The sequence below is a fragment of the Falco cherrug genome, unplaced genomic scaffold (assembly GCF_023634085.1).
Source record: "Falco cherrug isolate bFalChe1 unplaced genomic scaffold, bFalChe1.pri scaffold_31, whole genome shotgun sequence".
Taxonomy (NCBI): Eukaryota; Metazoa; Chordata; class Aves; order Falconiformes; family Falconidae; genus Falco; species Falco cherrug.
Window position 1 is genome coordinate 99,942 of NW_026599468.1, and position 9,582 is coordinate 109,523.

The following is a 9,582-nucleotide window of genomic DNA, read 5'->3' on the forward strand; positions in this document are numbered from 1 at the left end:
GGACTCTATGTCAGTGGGAAGAAAAATCCTTTGTGACCAAAATGTAAACCAAAGACCTATCTTCCACAAAGTTCAGAACTCTGTGGCTATCCAACTGCACAGCAGTTCTGTCATCAGAGCAGCTTACCTAAACTCACCACCTGTTAAAGGGGGATGATGAACTTCTTGCTTCCTTTAATTGCACCCTCTATAAAACCGGTTTCATTTCACTCCCTGCTGTTCCCTGGTGTGGGGTCAGCAGGATGCAGACAGCACCCTTCTGTGCTGTGAATTGGGGTCTGATGGGTGAGCAGTCTGCGGGGGTGGGGGTGGGGGCAGGAAGGGTACTGAGGTGACACCCCCCAAGCCCAGGGCACACTCGCTCCAAGGACAGGCAGCCCCCCTAATTCAGCATTTGAGAACCAGAAGATGCTGGTGAGGGCTCCCAGCATAGGGCTCTACTCCATTGTCTGTGGAGGAAAGAGGGTTGATGACTTTGATGTTTATCAAGACGAGTGCTCTATAAATTCATGCTCCCAAAAATTCATGCACTACTACCATGATTTTGGGGTGCAGAGCGCAGGAATTTAGTTGGTGGTCCTAATCCACCAAGCTAATGCAGCTTCATAAAGAGACTATCTGTCAGCTGAGCTACGGTAGCAACGGGTGTGCTCTGGTCAGCCTGAGTTGCAAAGCAGTTTGGCTAGATAAGCATCTTCTGATACAAAAAGTTTTAAGGGTAGGACAAGCCTTACATGGCTGTCTCTTGTAATTATCCATTCACACAGATCATCTTTTTTGAAATAATTTGGAAAAATTTTGAAGTGTTCCCAAGATGTAGGACAAGTGGCTGGATCGTAAGAGCATAGATATTTCAGATCCAGGTGGGTAAGTATCTGAACTACCTCAGGCAAGATAAACCCAAAGTTTTGTTCCTCACAAATCAATCACAGAAATGAAAAATTACCGTTATTGTAATATGACTATATGTAAAATGGCAAACAAAATATGACAATAGGGAAGTCAGTGGCTTTGTTACATGCTCATATAATCTGGTCCTTAAAAGCTATCTCCTGGCTACATCATTGTTGCAGTGAAATTCATTGCTCTCTTTACACGTCTTTGAAACTCTCATGTATCAATGGCTATGAGATCAGAGTATGATCATCTTCAAGGAAGAGTTGGTAGCTCACTCTTCGCCAAGGTTGTAGAATGACCAAATCAGGACTTCTACATACATATTGTCAGGAATTTTGTCTGATTTTGTATTTCGGGGGCTGGGGGGTCGTGGTTGGTTTGGTGGTTGGTTTTTTTAAAGAGGTCATCCCTAGAGGATTCTTAGCTCTTCCTAAAGTTAATTTCCTCTGAAATCAATCCAAGTTAAGGCATTCACCATCACGCAGAATGTGTTCTTAATTTCCTGTATTCAGTTAATGCTGTGATCATGCTCAGGAAGGTCCTCCACTGAAGTCAGGGCAGGTAAAACAAAATGAGAATTCTGGATTTGGCTTCATTGTCCAAATTCACAGTGTCTGGGAGATGAATAAGCCAGGCTGATACTTACAATGATGCATAGCCATTCTCAGACAGTTTAGCATGATACGTTATTCCAAAAATCTTTTAAACATGCCAGCATTTGGACATTCATAAGGTTTTTAACGAAGAACTCTCCCAATGCATTTAAAACCATTTTAAGCCTTGTATCACTAACAAGACCGGAAGAATTAAGTTGCTGTGACTTTGCATTAGTGGCCATGACAGCATACATTCAGTTCTGACATTTACTGTTATTCCCATGACACCCATAAATATTGCAGACAGCTAGCTGGCTGATCACACATTGCTTGGCTTAGCTGCTTCTATAATTTAGGGGGGATTAAGTTAGCATTTGAAAAATAGAAATTTTTTTACATTTCATATTTATTACTTTGCAATTTTCAAAAGGAAAATCACCCCACACACACCATGTTCTGATCCATCCAGTGAAAAGTTCCTCAAGGACCAATAATTCCTATTGTTGTTAGTCAGTTCTCTAATATTACAGATTAATGTGGAATATCTTTTTCTGACTCCTGTTTGTGGCCTTGCCCATGTGATTTCCTTCACAATATTTTGGGATGTGTCATTTAATCATTCAAGGTCATCACAGATATTTTGCCTCCTGCAGCGGTGAATCCCACAGTTTACTTACACATGTTAAATATATTTCCCAATAACTGTAAAACACGCTGCATCTTTCCTTTTCTTTCTCTCCATTGACACTGCTAAATATTACAGTAAAAGGACCTCTAAAGCTTATTTTTCCTGCTACCATTTCAGCTAGTCCCTTTGTCTTAAAATCTTTGCTTTAGCAAATAATTTCAAATACAACAGTAGCATTGAAGAATATAAAGATGTCATATGTTTGATTTTCCTCTGCTCATTTAAAAAATACGTTATCTGTATTGTTAACTTCTGGTGGAGGCTGGGCAGAAATCGATATTGCTATTTATGTTTGCTCCTATGGAGAGGTTCTGCCTACTTAGAGCACAGTAATTGTGCTCAGTAATTGAAGTATGGGATTATTTTAGGCTAATGTGTGTTTACTTACTCCAAGTTAAATTTCATCACTGCTACTTCTATTTCCCTCTGAAATATTTCTTAATCCTCCGTAATTTTTCACCATCTCTGCTGAAGCACTCTTCTCCAACAGTATTACTGACTGCCCTGTTTCTGTCTTCTTCCTTCCGCACATCAAATGTCTGGGACTTTTTGGTTTTGTATTAGAAATTTAATTTGTATCTAATGCAGATTTGGACCATTATATAGATACTGAGCCAGACTCGTGTGGCTTTTGTGATGAGCAGTCTTGTTTCGCCAACCTGCAGGTTCTAGGAGTTGACAAGCATATTAATAGGGGCTTGACTGCTGGTTTTCCAGAAGGCTTTTGGCAAGGTCCTTCACCAAAGGCTCTTAAGGAAATTCAGACATTATAAGGAGGAAGGCAGTTGCATGGTTAAATAACTGGGTAAAAGACAGGGAACAGAAGATAAGGGTAAACGTTCAGTAAATGGTCAGAAGGCTGTTTTTCGCCTTCACGAGCAACTTAGGAGTAGGTATCAATGACAGATGAGGTATCGATCTTTACAAATAATATGAAGTTATTCAGGATGGAGCAACTGTCAAGGACTGCAGAAGCTGCTAACAAAACTGAGAAACTGTTTAGATGTATTTTGCACCCAGTTATTAAATGTGTTGCTTTATTTGCCTCATCTCATAAAGACAGAGTGGGAAAAAGCTCATAGGAGAACAGCAAAGATCAGGGGTATGGAGTATCTTCCATGTGAAGGAAGACTGTGCAGACCAGGACTCTTCAGCCCAGAAAAGCTCCAATATGTGACAGAGGCATATAAAAGCATAAATAGCCAGAGAAGTTTATTGTTTATTTTCTTTCCCTGTGGGACAATTAGGGTTCAGCCAATGAAGCTCGCAGGAGGCAAGTTCACACTGAACAAAACCGGGTGAATCTTTATCCAATATGTAGTTAAACTGGTGGAAAGCCTTGCTGTAGGATGCTATGAATGATGGCCATTTACACGATCTCAAGAGGACACTGTGTAAAAGCCTGGACAGGAAATTCTGTTGAGCTAATAAATGCAAAGATTTTCCTGAATCCCTCTGGAGAGGTCCATAAGCTGCACATTCTTGGCAAGAGTGCATACCAGGAGGTGTCACTGGAGGCTTTGCATCCCCAGGCACCTGCTGGTGGCCACGACTGGCAACAGGACACAGGGTTAGACACCGTGCAGCCATTTCTTATGGTCTGCTCCCCTCAGGACACTTGGAACAGCTTCTCTTCTTAAGCGACAGCAGATGTTGTGCCTAACTGATGATATCCCAGTCAGCAAAGTTACAAAAAGACCCGTCAGCTGTATATTGAGGCCAAGAAAGTTCAGGCTGAGACACAGGTTTTAAACACGTAAGGTCATTTCTGTTTGGAAGCCTTAGTCCAGCCGCAGCACGCTCCTGCTCACTGAAAGCTTTGGAAGCAACTAAGATTTCCCTGTGGCTGCTGAGCTCAGCAGAACGGGAATGGTTTGCTCCTGCGGACTGTCCTTTCTTTTGCTAGCTGCATGCTTCCCAAATCCCTCCCTGCTAATGAGGGCCACAGAGAGGCCACCAGGACCCTTCTAGTTGTGAAGGAGAAGTTGAGTAATTGCTAGCTGCATGTGCCCCTCTCTCCGTACCCTTCCCAGCAGGTGCGCTGGCTCTTCCCTTGCTACGCAGCCCCTCCTCGCTTCCCCAGTTGCTGCATTGCTGCCCCTACCAGATCTTGGGAGCTCTCCTGATGTTGTAAACTGAAGGAGGGTGGCTATCCTCATTTCCCACTCTTACTATTAATCCTACTCCTCTGTCCTTGTCGAGATACTATTTCCACCTTCGCCCTGCTGATCTCCCACCTTCCAGGGCCGATGTCGCCCATGCAGCCGCCCCTGCCAGGCACCACTGCCTGCACCTGCCTGTGGCTCCTGCTGCTCTCCGCAGACCTCACCTTGCCCCCTGCGGAACAGTGGGGCTTGCTGGGCTTCTTTGCCTCTGCTCTGTTTTCTTCTGCCTGAGCTCTAACCGTGGAATTGTTCCTTGCTTTGTGCTTAAGGTTAAGAAGCTGAACTAGTTCCCCAGGTGTTCCTTATTGAAAATGTCCCAAACCCAAAAGTAGTTAAGTATTTATATGCCCCTTGTTACTCCTGAAAGCGAAAGGAAAACACACTTTCCCTACCGTTGTCCCTGTTTGACATTTGCCATAGCAAAATTTACAGAGGAGTTTGGTGTATGGCCCATTTGTGCATCATATTTTTAATTTGGAAACACAAGAAACCCAAAGCCTCATTGCCATGAAAAAGTAATGCTCAAATCTGTAAGAATATAAACTATACTTTATAAAACAAGCTCTGCTTTTCTCTCACAGCTCCCATCTCAGGTTGCTTTCACTTGGTCCTTAGTGATAAAATGGCACCATAAACTTGTTTTATGTCCTGCTCTGTAGTAAAGCACAGTGTAGTAGGTGGCAGACACAAGAAATTTATATTCTTAGTCACTTCACTGTGAAAGGTATTGATCACAAATGAGCGGTAGCCTCAACATGTCAAATTTATAAACAGCAGAGAAAATGGAGACGGACCAAAGTAAAGGTATGAAGAAAAGTTCAGTCTTTACCAGCCCCTGATGACTGATGGTGTGATTTGCCTCTGAGTGGTGGAAGGGAGTCAGAGAGGGTCTTAGACTTTCTCTTGTGCTATCCTCCTGCAGATGGCTGGGCTCAGGGCTGGTGGGTGTGCACGTGTTCTTCGCAGAACTCTGCAAGGGAATGCTGAGATGTGGTGCTAGAAGACATGAAGCTCGGTGCACGGCAAATGCTGTGTCTGCAGCTCACTGCTTGCAAGTCCCGATGCAGACGGAAGTGGAAGGGTGAATGATGCACCTGATACTGCAACTGTGACTAGCTGTGGCTTTGGAAAGAGCAGAAAACTAGTCATGCAGTAAGTGTGCCTGAAGCTTTGATCTCCCTATAAAATTATCACTTTTCTCCACTATTGAAAGAGACGTACCACATATGCATTAAGCCAAATGGAAGAGAGCATTAGTTTTTGGACTGTCACTGTCTTTAAGCACCAGCAAGAAAAGAGGAGTTTGTTTTCCTGCTTCAGATACTACAGATTCTGTGGGACGTTGACATTTTCTTACAAGCCGTCTGTGAACTTACTCAAGAGAAGGGCAAGCTAATGAGGCAAACATTGTTTGCCTTAAGTGTCTGTTTCTCCTGTGTGTCCGGGGGCTGTGACACAGTCCTGCAGACTAAAATGCAACCCCCAACAAACACTAACGATAAAAAAGGAAAGCAAACAGAAAAATACCTTACCGTCTCAGAGATTTGCTTTTCCTTGCTCTTTCTTCTTACTTCCTTGGTGTTTTCCACATGAAATCCCGTGGCTTGACTGTCACATCACGGGCAAACAAGCAGGGCCGGTCTTTCACGTTCCTGCACTCAGCATGGTCCCCAAAGCTATTTTGATGGGTGGGCGGGAGGGGTGGGCTGAGCTTGGGTGGCCGCTCTGGCTTCCAGATGAAGCTGGATCTCCCTGGTACAAGAGGCAGTCGGTGGCTGCAGAGCCTGGACAACTGACAGACCACCCTAAGCCCCTAACCAGAGAGCTCCAGCCATGGGAGGGATAATAACAGACTGGGTGTTGCCTCCCTCTGGAAAACTAAAGGAAGAGGAAAGGCTAGCGCAAAGTTTCTGGAGGTCATAATCTGGGGCATCCTGCGGTCAGTGGGAAGAATTAGTGGCTGCAGAAAAAAAGGATCAATGCAGAGGTCAAGAGTAATGTGGAGAGCTACACACACAGAGGGGAGAGGAGGGAGGGCAGACAGCCTGGAACGTGCCTGGGTCATAGATGAGCATGAACCAGGTTTTGGTTCGGCCTTGTGGACATCAAGAAAATGATGTGTCCCTGTTGTATCCTGCACAGCGTGTTGTCGGTTTTGTGCGTTGCCTGTGCTGCACCTCTCTGGCCCTGGCTGAGTTAGTGCACAGGCAGAGACCCCCTCTCCTGTCTGGCACGCCACATCCAGCACAGCCCGGACACAGCCTGCCTGCTTCTGGTTCTGCAGAAGCTCGTCTCTTGCCTGTGTTGAGACCCTCTTCGGAAAGCTGGCCACCAGAAAAGGCAGTTCTTCAGTACTGAGAATCCTTCCCCTACAGGTCAAAGAACTGTAATTTTGGATTCTCTGCTGTCCTGGGTCTAGCTGGGATGCAGTTTATTTTCTTCACAGCAGCCCACACAGCACTGTGTATTAGATTTCTGACCAAAACAGTGTTGATAACACACCAGATTTTTACCTAGGGCTGAACAGCGTCAACAACTTCTCTTTCTCACTTTGCCACAACCCACACAAGTAAGTTCAGGGTGGGCAAGAAGTCAGGAGGGTACACAGCTGCAAGAGAAAAGGTGGAGCGAGAAGCAGGGCAAAAAATCCTGAGATACCTGCAGTGCAAAAACCTGAGATACCTCACCCTTTTTAAACACATGAAATACTTCTATGCCTGTGCACACACTCATGTAATTAATCAGAATTTGTGCACGTGACCTTATCGTTAACTTGGCCAGCATGCTCAAGGCACTCTAAACAAAAAAGAAGTGTTTGTCAACACAAAGCGCATCAGGTAGTGTGGTCACACGAAAGAACAAGAATCTTCATATGCATCAGATTTGCCAAAAAACCCAAAATACAACAAAAATCCAAACTTGCTTCCAGCTCTCAGGGCAATTTTTATCAGTAAGTTGTATTTGTAACATTCCTTATATGCATACCTTCCTTCATCCTCAGATGTTTCACTGGAAGTGCTATCATCCGGTACTTGACCATGATTGCCACTGGATGAGCTCATCTGCTGATGAGCCCTCTGCTTTGAAGGCTGTCTTTTACTTTTGTTTGCAACTTTGGCATTCAGGGCAATTTTACTGCATTAAACAGAAAGAAAGAAAAAAATCACCAAGTGAGTAGGTTTGCAAAAAATATTTCTGTGAAACAGACATACTTAAGATGATGTCCAGAAACAACTGAGACGACAAATATCTATGATAAAATCACAGACCTGACTGCAATGATCATGAAAGATACCCAAGTATTTAAAATCCTTGCCCTAGGAGTCAGGGGGACACATGGAATCTGAGCTAGATCCAGGTTAAGCTGGACTATACCCAAATAGCCACAGTACAGAAAGCATCTAGAGCAGAGAGGTTCTTCATCTTTGAAGAACAGACAGGAAAAAACTCCTGCTTAGGTTTACATTAAAATATGTGTGCCTTCTTTAGACTTTTGAGATTGGTTTGATACTATCATCTTTTCCTGACAAAGGGCATATTAACTTAATGAAAACACCAACTGCACAGAGATCACTAAAATCACCTAAAAAAGGGAGTAGTAGCAAAGCGCAAGTTCCTACTTTTCTTTTCTAGGTGGCCATTTCCTACAAAAATAACTGCTTTTTCTAGTCTTCAGTTCTGGTTTTGAAGATGCATTTTGCCTCAGTATTGACAAGGAAATCACAGGAATTTGGGTGGGGGTTTACTTTTTTTTTCCTCTTTTCTTTTTTTAGAGCAGGCAATAAATTTGAACCTCCATCATGCACTTCGTGTTTTCTAAAAAGAAATTTTCTTCATTTTTTGAGAAGCAGTGGACTACTCACTATGGCTTTCACCACTGAGGAAACTACTTCAACTACTACAGTATTAGAAAACCTAAGACACTTACATAGTACTACAAATAAGAATTAGAGATTATTTCCTTAGCTTACCATTTCATTGGCATTTTAATCAATTTTGAGCTCTCCCCAGATGAAAAACTCTTTTTGTCTTTTTCTTCTATCGTGTTTTCATTCTCCATTTTCAAACAGTCATTCTTCCTTACAGTAATCTTTTGTTTCATTTGCCGATTAGTGATGTTATTTAATTTATCCACACATTCCTGTTTTGCCACGGCCTGCACTTTTGAACATCTTTGTTTGCTTTTTTCGTTCTCAACCTATAAAAACAAAGTTAAGCTTCATGTATTTCTAGAAGACAGAAACTCCACATCCAAGATTGATTAATTCAGGGTTTACCCCTGAAATAATCTAAAATGAATTATTTTTTTTAATTCATAGAGAAGCATTTTCACAAAATTACACTACAAAATGTATTACGCCATTGAAAGTACTTTGAATTCACTCATGATGCAAGACATAACAAAAATACAGCCCTTAGAAAGAAAACAGTATCTTAAAACATGAACAACAAAAAAAGTGAAAGCATTACTGATGGACAAAGAGTTAGGAGGACTGCACAATGTTAGTTGTAACACCACCAGAAAAAAATCAAGTGGAACTGTGCTGGGCTACTGCTCCCTGAACAAGGGGAGGAAAGAAAAAAAGATCCCAAACCCACAAACACAACTGGTTTCACAGGAAAGAGGAATTTTAGTGAAAGGCAATGAAGACACACCATGCAGATATCACAGCACATGAATTATTAGTCAAGACCCTGTTCAGAAGCTATTTTCATTCTTTGATTCAGAATCAGAACCGATAGAATTGTATGGATTTCTTTTTAAGGGAATGAAGTGATAACTACTTGCACTGGAACCAAGTGCCACCTGCTGTTAAACTGGAACAATAATGCATTCCGTTTTCCAAAAATGGGGAAAAAGACAACTCTCCACTGCCCTCTTTATTCACCAGTCACCTATTTCCATTAGAACAAAACCCAGTTTGTAGGAAGCATCTTCCCTTCATGAGGAATAGCTCAAGTGAAGAGGAAATATTCTGCCTGGCTCCAGAAGGCTGCGGGTCTCCCTAGGCTCTTTTACACACGCTCCATCATTGCTATTGCTTCAGCAGCGGTTTTACCTCCCAACAGAGACCTCCTTAAAAACATGTTCTGACTTTCCTGAACAGTGGATTGTATCTCACAGTTTCATTGATTTGGACAGCAGAATCCTGCAGTTTCCGTTGAAGCTAACGAAGACTGTGTGCTTTCAAAACCAAGCACATTCAGCACCTCCACCATAACTCTGAATTAGAGC